General features: G+C 41.6%; 1 protein-coding gene and 1 long non-coding RNA gene across 4 annotated transcripts in view; one reads left to right on the top strand and one right to left on the bottom strand.

The window, feature by feature from the left end:
* The window catches only part of AOAH (acyloxyacyl hydrolase), a 190,973-nt gene that overhangs the window by 61,529 nt on the left and 113,699 nt on the right, over positions 1-15,745 (top strand).
* Positions 2,458-15,745, bottom strand: part of LOC127492612 (uncharacterized) — a 106,924-nt gene continuing 93,636 nt past the window's right edge. The window contains exons 3-4 of the long non-coding RNA XR_007922146.2: positions 3,874-3,920; positions 2,458-2,578 (exon numbers count right to left, since the gene is read on the bottom strand). This is a non-coding gene — a long non-coding RNA (uncharacterized lncRNA). The remainder of the gene's footprint in view (positions 2,579-3,873; positions 3,921-15,745) is intronic.

Genomic DNA, 15,745 nt, shown 5'->3' with positions numbered 1-15,745 from the left:
TTCTAGCTAGATCTATCCCTCCTCCCATGCTTCCAGGGAAGGTCTTTGCTTTTCAACTCCTGGGGACTGTAGGGTAGAATGGGGCGGTGGTAGTAACAAAGCTGACCACCAAGGACACCAGACTTTTAACCCCCTCTCTACACTTGAAGATCAAGCAAATCATCCTCACAGGGCAACCAACTCACCCCAGCATACCCACAACTTTCCTAGTATAACACTGAATGTCCTGCATCCTGGGAAAATCTGGACAGTTGGTCACTCAAGCCTGAATTTTGTTGTTCTTACCCATCAACAGGATATAATAAAATACCACCCATGGGTTTGTCATGTGAAATATATATATATATATGTGTGTGTGTGTGTGCGTGTGTGTGTATGTATATATATATATATATAAAATGCTTCGCACAATAGCTGCTACATAACAAGCTGTTAATAAATGTGAAAGCTAATAGGATTATTATCAATATAGCTATTATTCAAAGATATATATTCAGAATACTTCGTGTATATTCTATCATTTTGGGCAACTTTTAATTAGATTGAATTCAGAAACAAGTCTGCAAACGTTGATGTAATTCCCTCCCCACACTCTGGACAGGAGTACAATATTAAATCCAGTTTGGCCTCATTATATCGATTTTCAGAAGAAAAAACCTTCTGTACTTCCTTTCCCGGAATTATGAGTCTTTTCTCCACAAAACATGTTTCTATTTTAAAAGTGATTTCTTTTTCTTCAGTGTTGAAATGAAGTCAAGTCAATTTTAATGTTTTGTGGCCTAACCAGTGATACCAGTGAACATGTTTTACTGACTGACAATGTGAAATATCATAAGCCTGTCTCCTAAGCAGGAAAAAAAGTGCGAATACCTGGGGTATGTGTATAGTCACTGACTAAATGCCAATTAAATTTCTCCTAATTCCACTTCAGAAGCTGTGGACTCCACTTGTTTCTAGAAGAATTCGTTAATTTTAATAAAAAAAAAACTTTTCATGTGTTCAGGTAGCATGCAATATTTCTCATAATATTCATTTTTTCATACAGCAAGGAGGAAACGTGTTTCTGTGTAGGAAGACAAGCAATAGGAGTTTTCTTGATTTTCTTATATATATCATGTTATATGAGGATACTTTACAAACTCATAGAAGAAACCTTAAAGGATAAGTTTACTTTAGTGCAAAAATATTTTGAAATCTACGCATATAAGGAGTCTTCAAAAGGTTCACAAAAATTTGTTTATAAAAAACTATGCATGGATTTCAAAATTTTTGCACCAAAATCAATCTTTTAATTCCATTTCCACAAGCTTGTTTGAAGTACTCTCATACATTCGCAGCTGTATATGAACACAAAACCTTCAACTTTGAACTATCTCTTCTTAAATGGCACTCCTTTTTCTTGTACGCTCTCATTTCCACCAGAAATTTCATTTCCTTGTCTTCCAATCACAACATGCTTTTCTATTCCCATCTCCAGAACTTTCCAACCATCATCTTCGGCTGGAAGGAAGCGGGAGGGTTTCACCCCAGATCACATGCCCCCTAGCTGGGTATTGGGAGCTCCTGGCAGTGCACCTGCTCCCTAAGCAGCTTCCTTCACAGTTCTTTGGGGTTGCCCTGGACCTTCACAAACCTCCACCTCAAACGCTTTGAAGCCTCCCTCCCTGCAAATGTTCCAGGAAAGAGGGACCGTTGGTGTCCATGTGGACAGCTTCACTCTTCCCTGACACTGGGGTTTCCTTTATTACCAATGACTGACACTTATTGAGCACCTGCTATATGCAAGGTGTTAGGCAAAAAAGGATATATTTAGGGCAAGGGATATATTTAGGATATACGTAGGCCCAGCAATTAAGTCACCTCTTGGGATAGCTGCATCACATAATGTAATCCCTGATTTGAATACCGATTTCCCTGCTTCCAATCTAGCTTGCTTTTTCTGCTGATGTGTATCCTGGGGAAGCAGCAAACAATAACTTAAGTGCTTGGATCTCTGCCACCCATCTTATGCTACTTCATCAGAATTAAAGAAAACACATTACACATTACTATTTTGTGTAGATTAAAGAATACATACCAGTAGCTAAACTCCAGACTGGGCTTGGCTTTCATCGGTTTCTCCACTGAAGTCCTTTTCCAGGCCCAGGTTCTAATCCAGGACACACGTGGCATTTGGTTGCCATTCCTCCTTACTGTCCTCTGGTCTGTGGCAGGCTCTTAGTCTTCTCTTGTATTTCATGACCTTGATCATTTTCACAAGCACTGGTTAAGTGCATTTGCAAAACGTTCCTCAGGTGGGGATTCATCTGGTATTATTGTCTCAATTACACAGGGTTATGGGTTTTTGAAAAGAATACCCCAGAGGGGAGGTGTCTTTCTCGTCATATCCTACTCAGGATGCATGATGCCACGTGACATCACGGGCAAAGTCACCTTTCATCACTTGGCTAAGGTGGTGTTTGCTATGTTTCTCCACTGGAAAGTCATCATTTCCCCCTTTTCCCTTATTTATTTCTTTAAAAATTAGTTGAAGTCCAGACAACATTCAGGGGAGCCAGGGAGGGTCAAGTCCCACCTCCTGGAGGAGAGGATATCTACATGAATTATTTGAAATTCTTCTATAAGGAAGATGCTTCTCCTTCCCCCATTTATTTTAAAATTTTTTATTTGTATCAGTAGGGTCTCTTCTATTTAATCCATAGCTATAATGCTTATTTGATTGCTAAATTTTTTCTAGTTTTGCTGCCACAGAAAGCTCTTCCGGGTTAGCTTTGGGGTCCTCTTGACATACCTGCACCCTTTCTTTTTGTAACTTTTTGTTAGCACTCCTTTATTTCCTGGTACTGTCAAATGATCCAGGGTCATCTTGTTATCCTGAATTACTTTCTGCCCCAGCCCTAGAATCAGCCTTTTCCCTAAGGAAGTCTGATTCCTTTTATTGGAGCAAGATATTTATTTATTTATTTTTATTTATTTATTTTTGACAGGCAGAGTGGACAATGAGAGAGAGAGACAGAGAGAAAGGTCTTCCTTTTGCCGTTGGTTCACCCTCCAATGGTCGCCGTGGCCGGCGCACTGCGGCTGGCGCACCGCGCTGATCCGATGGCAGGAGCCAGGTGCTTCTCCTGGTCTCCCATGGGGTGCAGGGCCCAAGCACTTGGGCCATCCTCCACTGCACTCCCAGGCCACAGCAGAGAGCTGGCCTGGAAGAGGGGCAACCGGGACATAATCCGGCGCCCCGACCGGGACTAGAACCTGGTGTGCCGACGCCGCAAGGTGGAGGATTAGCCTAGTGAGCTGCGGTGCCGGCTGGGAGCAAGATATTTAGAAACCATGATCTGGGCTCTGGATGTATCTGTTACTACTGGGATGTCATCTCCACTATCATGGAAAACTAAGAAATATATATATTTACATAGATATCATATGTATGTACATATATGTACTGTTGTTTCTGTGTGTGTGTGCTTGTTCATATTGATGTCTCCGAGTTAATCTACTATTGCAAGGCCAATCTCTTATTTTATAGGTATAATTATCAAACACATTTTCAATGAAATCTTAAGAACTTGATCCAAACCTTGTAATTGGTAAGAAGAACCTAAAGTCAACTGAAGGCCTTAGAATTCAGATCTCCAGCCCTCATGTCAGCACCACTTGTGGTCAATGTATACAAATACAGCACACTCAGAGTAGCTACTTCTTAGAGCCAGAGTGAAACGAAGACCAATTTGGTTTTAGTTTTAGTGAAATATACTAAAAACATCACTTTCCAAGAATCTTACACAAGTATTCCAACCCTCTCAGTAGTAGTAAAACCATAGAGTCATTCACCCATAGTCATTCCTCAACAAACATCTCTTGAGTACTTACCACGTGCCAGTCCCACAGCCAGGCACCCTGAGTAAGTCATCAAAAACCTGCAGAGAAGATATGATTTTCCAATTTAAAAATAAGTCCACTGAGACCTGAAGGCTGAAAGGCTTTCCCAACATCCTGTAGCTTCTACAGAATAACTGCTTTTCTTCTTTCAGCCAAAAATATTTATGTAAAATGAATTATGTAGAACAATGTTCCTGCAAATGTGGCAGGCAATTGCATGCAAACAGCAAATCTGGCAGGGGAGGCGGGCATGTGTACAAAGGATGATGAAGAGACAAGTGCTCTAACAGAGGGTCTCAGGAAGATCAGGAACCCCAGGGGAACACAGCTGAGCTCTCTCTGAGGGCGATCTGGAGAGAGGTTACTAAGCCTTCCCAAAGAAGGCCAGGTACCTTCAAGGGAGAATAAGGGTTGGCCCAGGACACCATGCCTGCCCCACCCCAGCATCTTGTACCTGAGACTTTGCCCAGAACTCTTCTGGGACAGGACAGGCTCCTTGTCCTCCTTGGGTCTCTGCTGATTGTTAAGAACACAGATTCTGGGGCCAGACAACCTGAGCTGAAAGCCTGGATGCAACAGCCACTGTCTCTCATTGGGTAAGTTGCTCCATCTCCCTGAGTGAGGATGGTCACACCTGTGTGGTGTGTAAGCACATTCTGATGCAAGCTGAACGGTGAAGTGAATCTGGCTTCCCCACTTACTGTTCTAGCGACTCAAGATACATCACCAACATCCTAATGTCTCCATCTTCGTGTGTAAAATGGGTATAATTGTAGAAGCTATTTCAAAGGGCTAACATGAGGATTACATAAGTGAACGCATGGAAAATTCTTAGAATGCTGGCTGACGATAGTAAGGATACAAGTCATTTGCTTGGGTTATTCAGGCTTATAAATAAAATGCAAAGCTTTCCCCAGAGCTTCCACCAGTACATAAAGCTGCTGGATAAATGTCTGTACCTGTAAGTCCCAAAGACACATGGACCACAGCATGTCAGAAGCTGGACTACTACATTTTCCCCACACAAGCTACCCCTCAGCAGCTGAGTGTTGTGTTCCATGTCTCAGTCTCACACCACCATCCATCCACCAGCTAAATCATTCTGTTTGGTCTGTTCCTTCCTCTCCATCCCTGAGTCCCTCTGCCTAATTCAAGGACTCATTGTGTTTAGGCTGGAGTTCTACAGCAGCTTCCTGATACCCCTGCCTCCAGCATTAAACCTCAAGCTCCAGGCACCCAAGTGATATTTCTAAAATGCAAATCCAAGCACTCTGCCTTCCCCTTTTAAATCCCATCAAAGCCACTCATCAGTTTCAGATAGAATCCAAGTTCCACGACTGTCCTTTCTCCACCTCTCTTCTCTGAAGAACTGTCTCATTCTCTTCTGCCCGGCTTACAACATTCCTTATTTTTCACAATCATGTGCTGCTGGTTTTCCCTGTTCCTCTTTTCCCCTATGCTCATTGTGTCCACCCCTGCAGCTCACTTGTTCACTCCTCCAAGAAACAAGTGCTAACCTCTCTAACACCAGTGCTCCTGCTGCAGTGAGGTTACACTCCCTTCCCCGTTGTCCACATGACACCACGTCCTTACAGCTATCGCTGTATTTTCCATGTTGCATTTTAGTCATTAGTTTAAGTGATGGTCTTTGTAAGATTGACTGCTCAACTATGAGATTGTAAAGCTGTAGCTATGCTTCATCCAGCTGTTTGTCCCTGCTGCTTGGTATAGGGGCTGGCACACTGTAGGTGCCCCATAAATGTGTGTTCAATACATGAGCTAACATTTGAGTCTAGTTCTACCTTTAGAATCAGAAAGGTAATGTCCTCATCATGCACCTTATCTCCCCACTCTCTCCAGCAATTGCTGGTCTCTGTACTCCCAGTGTATCTTCTTCTTTACCTTTTTCATAGACTGTCTGGCCTGCAGATGCATTGGTCCACTTATTGAGACAAGAACCTTCCTGCCCCTGACTTTCCTGAAGACTCACCATGAGCGTCCATTCTGTCCTTTCCAAACCTTCCTTCTGACCAAGGCTGTGGCGATCCCCCAGAAATCCATCTCTTAGTTGTTTTCTCTGATGTGACAGGGTAGGGTTATGCACCAGGAGCCCAGGACACGAATGGGAAGAGCATCAGAGCCTATCATAGTCATTAAAATCAACAGGTGTTCAATAAATAGTGATTTTAAAAATGAATCAATGAGACGCCGACGCCATGGCTCAATAGGATAATCCTCCGCCTGCGGCACCGGCACACCGGGTTCTAGTCCCAGTCGGGGCACCAGATTTTGTCCCGGTTGCCCCTCTTCCAGGCCAGCTCTCTGCTGTGGCCCGGGAGTGCAGTGGAGGATGGCCCAAATCCTTGGGCCCTGCACCCTGTTGCTCCTGGCTTCGGATCAGTGCAGTGCGCTGGCTGCAGCGCGCCGGCTGCAGCAGCTATTGGGGGGTGAACCAACGGAAAAGGAAGACCTTTCTCTCTGTCTCTCTCACTGTCCACTCTGCCTGTCAAAAAAATTTAAAAAAAATTTTTTAAAATGAGTCAATGGGTGAGGAGTAAGATGGAATGGGCAAGATTAGAGCCTAAAGTCTCCTCTATTTAAAACCAAATGCACTGTAATAACCAGGAATTTTTGTTTTTATTTAAGAGAACTGATCTCTGATCCTGAGCTCCATTCATTTTGTTCTCATTGTGTGTGTGTGTGTGTGTGTGTGTGTAAAATTCTTTAATCCATATATATTTCTCAAGACTCAAATATCTAAAGTCTGCATTTTCCTTCTCAGCATTGTAATTATGACTTGCCTTTTTGTGACAAGTGCACAGAAAATAAAAAATGAATTAAGTGTTCTCAGGTTTGCAGAATCTATGTCAAAGAAAGGAAATTATTTCCTCTGTCATCACTGTCTACTGCATTGGAATGTACATGGCTACTACCATGGACAATTCTAGCAAAATGATAGCTCAGAACCTCAACTAAAACTTCTCTGTCTTGTTTGATTGTATGTTCAGCCTCCCCAGCTTATGTCTGTTCTTGCCTCTGCCCTCCACTGTAATTCTGGATACTATGTGAGTCATGTTTCCTCACACCTCCAAGCCTAGAAGAATACAATTTTTTTTTGACAGGCAGAGTGGACAGTGAGAGAGAGAGACAGAGAGAAAGGTCTTCCTTTGCCATTGGTTCACCCTCCAATTGCTGCCGCAGCCGGCGCGCTGGGGCCGGCGCATCACGCTGATCAGAAGCCAGGAGCCAGGTGCTTCTCCTGGTCTCCCATGGGGTGCAGGGCCCAAGGACTTGGGCCATCCTCCACTGCACTCCCTGGCCGCAGCAGAGAGCTGGCCTGGAAGAAGGGCAACCGGGACAGAATCCAGCTCCCCGACCGGGACTAGAACCCGGTGTGCCGGCGCCGCAAGGCGGAGGATCAGCCTATTGAGCCACGGTGCCAGCCTACAAATTATTAAATAAGAAAGAAACCATTTGTAATCCATAGCACTTCTTGAGTGAAAGCTGGCCTTCAAGTGTGACTTGGTAAGTCATTAATAAATCTAATGTTATTTCTGAAAAGGGCAAACATCCAAAAAAGAATAACCTATAGCTTTGGATTATTATTGAAAACTTAACATTCTGGAAGAGTTGATCAAGTGTCCCGAACTATTCCACTTTATGAAACCCATGGCTGTACCTTGAAAGGCAATCACATCTTATTCACAAGGACCAGAAACAGTACTTATCCAAAGGGTCCTAGGGGTGGGCACTGTAGCCTAGTGGTTAGATGGCCACGTCCCCATCAGAGTGCAGGCTCAGTTCCAGGCTCTAGCTCCTGATTCCAGCTCCCACCAATACAGAGCCTGGGAGGCAGCAGTGATGACTCAAGTTTTTGTGTTCCTACCACTGACACAGAGACCTAAATTGAGTTCTTCAGGACAGCCCTAGCTCTTACAGGTGTTTGAGGAGTGAACCAGCAGATGGAAATCTCTCTCTGTCTCTCAAATGAAAAAAATATTTTAAAGGATCTTGGGTGATAGTGACAGACTTTTAAGGCATAGACATTCATTATTTTACTCATACACATTTACTCTGACACTATTGTATGATAAGTACATCAGTGAGTGAAAAATAAAAGTTGATGACAATCATGAAATTGGCATAAGTACTTTTTTGGTATACATATATCATATAAAAGCCTTCCTCACAATTTCAAGATTATTCTATTATTCTAATTTTACACAGGAGAGAGCAAAATTCAAGAAAACTGTTGGTTATAAGCATATTTAATTTACAAGCTTTTTTTTCACTTGAAAGGCAGAGACAGAGACACACAGAAATACACACACACACACAGAGAGAGAGAGAGAGAGAGAGAGAGAGAGAGAGAATCTGTCTGCTGGTTCATGGCTCACATGCCCATAACATCCAAGGCTGTACTTGGAAAAAGTCAGAGCACAGGAACTCAATCCAGGTCTCCATGAAGGAGGACAGAGACCCATGGACTTGACCAATCACTTGCTACCTCCCAAAGTACACATAATCAGAAAGCAAATTGAGAGCAGAGCAGAGACTTCTACCCAGTTACTCTGACATGGGATCCCAAGGTAGGCATTTTAAACACCCACACTGGAAATGTTTTTAAAGTTCCTTTTAAATGTCTGAGGAAATGATGAACAATGAGATGAATGACAGGGGAATATACCCATTTACATGCAGAAAGTCAGCTTAAAACAGATTAAAATATAGTGTCTAGAAATAAACTCAAATTCATTTGAGACTCTTTTTTATTAAAATGGCATTTCAAATCAGTGGAGAACCACTGTATTGTTCAATAAATATGTGGAATTAAAGACTAGCCATTTGGGAAAAATTTTAAGCAAGATGCTTATCTATTATTCCTTATAGCAAAATAGATCCCAAGTAAAATTAAAAGTTGAATCATAAAGAATGGAACTATAAAAAGAGAGAAACCCAGGCAATTTTATTTGTAATTTGTGATCCAAAGGTCACAAAGGGACATAATGACAAGTAAAATCCTGTCCCATACACAAAGACAAAAGACGAATGACAAACCCAGAAATTTTTGCATATTTGCCAGATTAGGAATTACTTCCTGTATGATTCAAAGAGCTCTTTAAAAAATCAAAAGAAAAAAAATAAGTGAAATCCACAAGCAATTGATTTACAGAAAAAGAAGATCAAAGAACCCGAAAGCTCAGAAGGAAATGCTCACCCTTTCTCATATTGAAAAAGTGAAAATTAAAATGAGATTCCATCTACCTCTTAGGTATTTTGCCTCTACAAAACTCTTTGATGGTCATTAGACAAGAAATTATCACAGAAACAAAAAAAAAGGGCTTAAATATCAGAGACACTAAATTAAATTGCCCCCAGATTATTTGAAAGTCTAAAACTGTAAGAGAATCAAAGAGAGCATTGTAACACCATATGTGGACCTGTGGTCTACTGTTCAGTCTTTACTCCAAGCATTTCAAATGATCTCACCAGGGTTTCTCAGATGTATTTTTCTTAAAACCCATATTTACAATCTTGGAGAAAATACCTCTCTAGACTTTTGTTTAAAGGCTTCTTTGAGGCCTTTAAATTCACATAGATATCAAGATGTTCCAAAGGACAGCAATAATAATGCAAATGTCTGCTTACTCTTCAGTGCTGATAATTAGAAGAAATCAAATGATTCCAAGAAAGGTATTAATATAATATTCAAGATACCAAAATGTTTCTCTCCTTATGAGAAGTCCAGAAAATGGAGCTATCTGTCTAAGAACATGGCTGTTTCTTCCCTTAGCTCAAGAAAACCTAATGACCACTGTGAATTTGAGTTTTAAAGTTTTAACAACTGGTCTCCCAGCATCCCAGTCTTGGCCCTTATCTTCACCTAATTCATCATCCCCATCAGAGCTCAGCTTGGGAGTCATTTCCTCCAAGAAGTTTTCACTGGTGACCCAAGTGCAGCCAGTTCCTCCTGAATTCCACTCCATTGTTCACACATTATTCTTCTAGCACTGGAACTCAGTAGTTGCAAAACTAGTATTTTATGGGTGCATCTCCGGTGTGGACTCCAGATAACAGAGATAGTCTGGCTTTTTATTGCTCAAACTCAGTGCTACTCTACAATTTCTCAGATGCCAGCATAATTCACTGCATGCACGAAAAAATGTTGAACGAATAGTGAGATAGAGTGAATAATGCTCCCCACCCCAGAAAGAAGTCAACATCCTAATCCCCGGAACTTACGAACACGCACCCCTTACATGACAGAAGGAAGGGTTTTTTATTTGTTTATTTATTTTGACAGGCAGAGTTAGAGAGAGAGACAGAAAGAAAGGTCTTCCTTCCGTTGGTTCACCCCCCAAAATGGCCACCACAGCCGGTGCACTGCGCCAATCCCAAGCCAGAAGCCAGGTGCTTCTCCTGGTCTCCCGTGTGGGCACAGGGCTCAAGCACTTGGGCCATCCTCCACTGCCTTCCCGGGCCACAGCAGAGAGCTGGCCTGAAAGAGGAGCAACCGAGACAGAATCCGGCACCCCAACGGGGACTAGAACCTGGAGTACCAGCGCTGCAGGTGGAAGATTAGCCTAGTGAGCTGCGGAGCCGGCCGAAGTTTTGTTTTTTAATATGGGTCTTCATGTGAGGAGGTTGTCCTGGATTATCTGGTGACCTGATATAATCATGAGGTTCCTTACAGTAAACAAGTGACAGAATCATAGTGAGAAGAGACAAATAACAAGAGGAGCAGAGGTCAGGGTGACAAGGTCATCAGCCAAAGAACACACACAGCTGCTGACAACCAGAAAAAGCAAGAAATGGATGCTACAGAAGGACCCAATCTTGGTGACACCTTGATTTTAGAACTGCAGCTCTGCCCTCCAGAACTACAATATAATAAAGTAATGTTGTTTTAAGCCATTAAGTTTGTGGCCACTTATTATAGCAGCAGTAAGAAGTAAGTACAAATAAATTGGTAAGTTGTATAACATTTGGGAAAGGTTGATCTGGCAACCTGAAGGCAAATAGAAAATTAATAAAATGCTAAAATACGGGACCAGCGATGTGGCGCAGTAGGTTAATCCTCTACCTGCAGCGCCGGCATCCCATATGGATGCTGGTTCTAGCCCCAGCTACTCCTCTTCCAATCTAGCTCTCTGCTGTGGCCTGGGAAAGCAATAGAAGATGGCCCAAGTCCTTGGGTCCCTGCACCCACATGGGAGACCTGGAAGATGCTTCTGGCTCCTGGCTTTGGATTGGTACAGCTGCAGCCTTTGTGGCCATTTGGGAAGCGAACCAACAGAAGGAAGACCTTTCTCTCTGTTTCTTCCTCTCACTGTCTGTAACTCTACCTCTCAAAAAAATTAAAAAATGCTAAAATACTATATTACAAAACAATTGACCTAAGATAAGCTAATACCTGAACCATACCAACCATCTGACTAACCCAGTGAAGTGCCAAAAATCATTTGTTTAAAGAATAGGACAATTCCTATAACTAATAAATCATGAAATCTAGTACAGAAGAGCTTTCTTGTGTGCCCAGAAAAAAAGAAGGGGGAAAACTGTAAAAAATGAAACAGAATGAATTGTTGTGAAGCTTTGGACAATTAACTAAACAGTACTGGACTTGGATTTCTCATCTGCATATTGGGACTAAGAACTGTTACTTCCTACAAGTTAGCATAGGTCTAGAGATAAAACATATATGAGTTGCCTTCAAAAATGCATAGATAATGCAAATATGAAAAAATTTTGAGCAAATTTGCACCATTGTTATGAAATTCCATTTTCCTGTGAACTTTTTGGGATACTCTCAAGCAGTCTTTGCTCCAGAACAAAGAGCACAGAAGAATTTCTATTGCAAAGTAGACTGTGGTGATAGTGAATACAGTGGTGGTGGTAATCAGTGTGGATAATAATTTCAGAAAAAGAACTAGGGTTGGAATAGCTTTATTTAAAATAATTTTTTAAAAAAGGGTATTGCCTGGAGAAAGGGCAACAACAAAAAAGTATGATAAAAAACATTGATAAAACTAATAGCTATACCACTAGCCAAAAGAAGGAAAGAAGAAAATTAAGTAGAGATAGAATATGCATGAAGAAGAAACAATTGATAATAAAAGCCATGCATTTTAAAACAATTTTTTTCTTTTATGTTTACTTCTTTTTTTTTTCATCCCTGGAAGAAGACAATGATGTGAACTGACTTCCATTTTTCCTATGATCATGACAGCTGGAAAATGTCAGAACCTGAAACCAAACTGGGCTTTGTTAGAGCTAAACCCTAGGTACGCACTAGAAAATGGCCATGGTAGGATATGGTGAAACACAGACAGTAGCAGATCAGCAAAGATGCCAGAATTTGATAAAACTCATAAACAGTGGGACTTCTTGCCTTTGTCTTTCAACTTAATAGAAACTACCTCAAAGCCCCTTACTTTTCATTTTTATTGGTATTTGACACATAATAATTGTGTTTATTTGGTAGAGTATAACATTGCAGTATGTGTATATAATCATATTCCAAAGACCTTATCTATAGAAACCATCACTTTGGGGTAAGGTCTTTAACATATAAATGTTGGGGATACACAGTCCACAGACTGCCTTATGCTGTCATTATCTACCTCCTCAGTGGACAGTAAGTCCTTAGAGATGGTATCTCAAATCGTACACCATTTTTTAAGTAATGTATCCCACCATGCGTATGAGAAGCAACCTGTCCTAATAAACCTTTAGGAAAGATGTGGAGTAGATGAGCTACCTTCCCCCACACCTCCTCGCTCATGAATGCTCTTTGACAAATCACCATTTCACTTCCCATGGGCTTTCTCCTTTCTGAGAATCTGTCACTGCTGTCAGAAGTATGAAGGGAACAAAAGACACTTTCTGTACTTTGCAAATCCACCGCTGCTATAATTGATAGCGGAAAACTTAATCTCTAAAAAAAAGTGTTCCCTGTAGAAACTTCTGCCTAAAAACACTGTTTTTCTTTATTTCCTTCATTCATAAGCAAGCCAATGTTCTGTTCTTCAAAATCACAAAATGAGGAAACGATCAATCAGTGAAGGCAGCTGGTCCAACTGACCGGCACTGTTGAAACGTTGAGGAACATGGTGTTGGCCCTGAGAATCCTCTGTATACAGAGTGTTTCACGTGTTTCCCCATCATAGTCAACACAGCCAAAGGGCTTTGACTGAAACATTTGAGTTTTGGGGAAATTCCTGATGAACGTACTGTTTAGTCCCACAGAGTGCCTCAGATTCTTGAATATGCTAATGTGTATGGTAGGCTCTCTCAGAAGAAGAATTAGTTATCAGATTTACCACATTTTTAACTTAAAAAATAAAAACAGCTTTTTTTTTTTTTCATATCTAGTAACATCTCCCAGAGCAGAGTTAAAAGCATGGATTCTGTGCCAAAAATGTTTGAGTTGAATCTAGACTCTGTCACTCACTGGCCCTACAACTTAGGGCAAGGCATATATTTGCCCTAAGCCTCAGTTCACCACAACTATAAAGTGGGGGGGGGGGGGGGTAATAGTAACTACTGCTTAACACTTTCTTCATTGTAGTCTGATTATAGTTTACTGTCAATCTTCTCTCCCAGAGTATAAAACCCCTTATGTCACATTCACTAATAGGAACCTAACCTATAATTCATGAAACAAAATAGAATAGATAGCAATAAATATTTGTGAAATGAATAAATAGAAGGAATTTGCAAAAAAAAAATGACTGAAAAAGAATGTCTTTCTCCTTTCACTATGACTCCTGTACTCACTACCACTCTTGTACCTACCACTCTTGAGTCACACAAACTTCTGCTTGGATGCATGGCTTCCTGACATACAGACCCAGTCCTGTCCCCTGATAACATGAGCTTGGCATTAAATTGTCCTCACGACATGGGAGCTACACTTGCCATTTCCCTAGGGCTTGGTGAAACATCGTAAGTCATATTTTCTTGCTTGTGCTGAAATGAAATTTCATTTCAGGCTTACTTCATTCTTGGAAAATAGAACGGCCGTGGTGGGGACTACAACTGAATCTAGAAACTTGGCTATCAATCTGGCTCTGTCTGCATAGCAGCCTTGTTTAAATTGTTTCATTTCTTTGAGCCTCAGTTTTCTCATCTGAAAAATGAGGAAATCAATAATTGTTTTCTCCAGGATAAGTGAAGATTGGCATATATTTGTGTAGACTGGAATTATAACTTTCCAGTTGTATACTGTGGCATGAGAACCCCAAATAAAAACACCAGTTATCAGTAATGGATGCCTAGTATATGCAAGCCACTATTTTAAATACTACTTTGTTCAAGCCTCACACCAATGCTATTGTTCCTTTTTTTCAACTGGGGAAACTTAGGTCCAGAGTTTTTAAGTAATTTGTGAAAGGCCCCACAGCTATTAAATGACATAGCACCCCCCCCAAATGACATAGCCCAGAAAATGACATAGCCAGGATTCCAACCCACCAACATTCTATGATCCAAGTTCATTTTAAATGGCAAATAACAATGGAGACAATGACCTAGTGATCAGCACGGTATTTAAAGATTTCCCACTGGAGATAGAAGTTTCACTCACATTCAAACTGGTAAATTAGACTACTTCCATCTTCTTCCTGGAGTTTCCGTTTGGCTGGTGCTTGGTGGAGTGCAGACCTTTCTAAGGCCCCTCTTTGCCCAAGAAGCTGATGGCAATGAGTGCTGGGCTCTTGTTCTTTTATCATTCAGACTCTTTGCTCAGGGTGGCGAATCACCACCATTCTGGAGTGTGAGAGAAGCTGTAACAGTCTGTGGGGGCAGCCATCATGCAGTAGGTGCTGTAAGCAACGACGTCATGTCTCACAGTTCTGGAAGCCAGAAAGCCAAGATCAGGCTGTCAGCAGGGCTATCCCGAGGGCTGTGAGAGCGCTCTGGTGCTTCGCTGGCAGTCATTGGTGTTCCTTACGATGTATCCTGTCTGCAGTTTCACCATCTTCCCTCTGTGTGTGTCATTCTGTCTTCACGTTTCCTATTTATAAGGATGCCAGTCACATCACACAGAATTCAGGACCAACCTGACTCCAGCATGACCTCATCTCAACTTAACCAATCACATCTGCAACAATACTATTCCAAATCAATTCACATTCTGATGTATTTGGGTAAGAGACCTTCAACATATGAATTTTGGTGGAACACTGTTAGCAAGGCTCACCTCCTGTCTGAGGACTTTGGGCTGGCCCTGGTTTGGGTGGACCCTTAAATCATTCTATACAAAGTGTTTTAGTGAGGGCTCGATGGTAGAGTTAAGGATCATCGTCACCCCTTTTATATATGGCTGTGGGGCCAGGCCACGTTGTCCTGGAGCAATTTCCAATATCTTCAGTAAAGAAATCTGTTACATATACCTATGGTTCTTTTGGACCATCAACTGCCAGGTTGAGGGCTTTCAGGTCTGAGAATCTGTGTAATGACTCCCTTGGTAGTCTACACATGCTGCTATTAAATAAATAGACTTTGAAGGGGCTTAGAAGCTGGAATAAGAAAACATGATAATCAAACAAAGAAAGTAACGAGAATCTGGAAAGATTTGACCACAGAAATCTTCAGGATCAGATGAATGCTTCCAGACTGGAGCTCCTCACTGTTGATGAAGAATCTGCTTCAACCTCAGATACTTGCTCTAGTTGAGTCAAAAACATCATTCTCGCTTCCAGACAGAAAATGTTACTATCCATTCCCAAATGACCTCTCCAGCTAGTCATCAGAAGTGTATCCTTCATTCCAAAGTCTTAATGTTTCATAATAGGGAAGGGTAATTCCCATACTTTACAAATGAAGACTTGCGGGCTGGCGCTGTGGTGCAGTGGTTAAA

This window comes from Oryctolagus cuniculus, chromosome 16 (genome assembly GCF_964237555.1).
Source record: "Oryctolagus cuniculus chromosome 16, mOryCun1.1, whole genome shotgun sequence".
Lineage (NCBI taxonomy): Eukaryota > Metazoa > Chordata > Mammalia > Lagomorpha > Leporidae > Oryctolagus > Oryctolagus cuniculus.
Note: the sequence above shows the minus strand (reverse complement) of the source record. Positions and strands in the feature narration are given on the sequence as shown.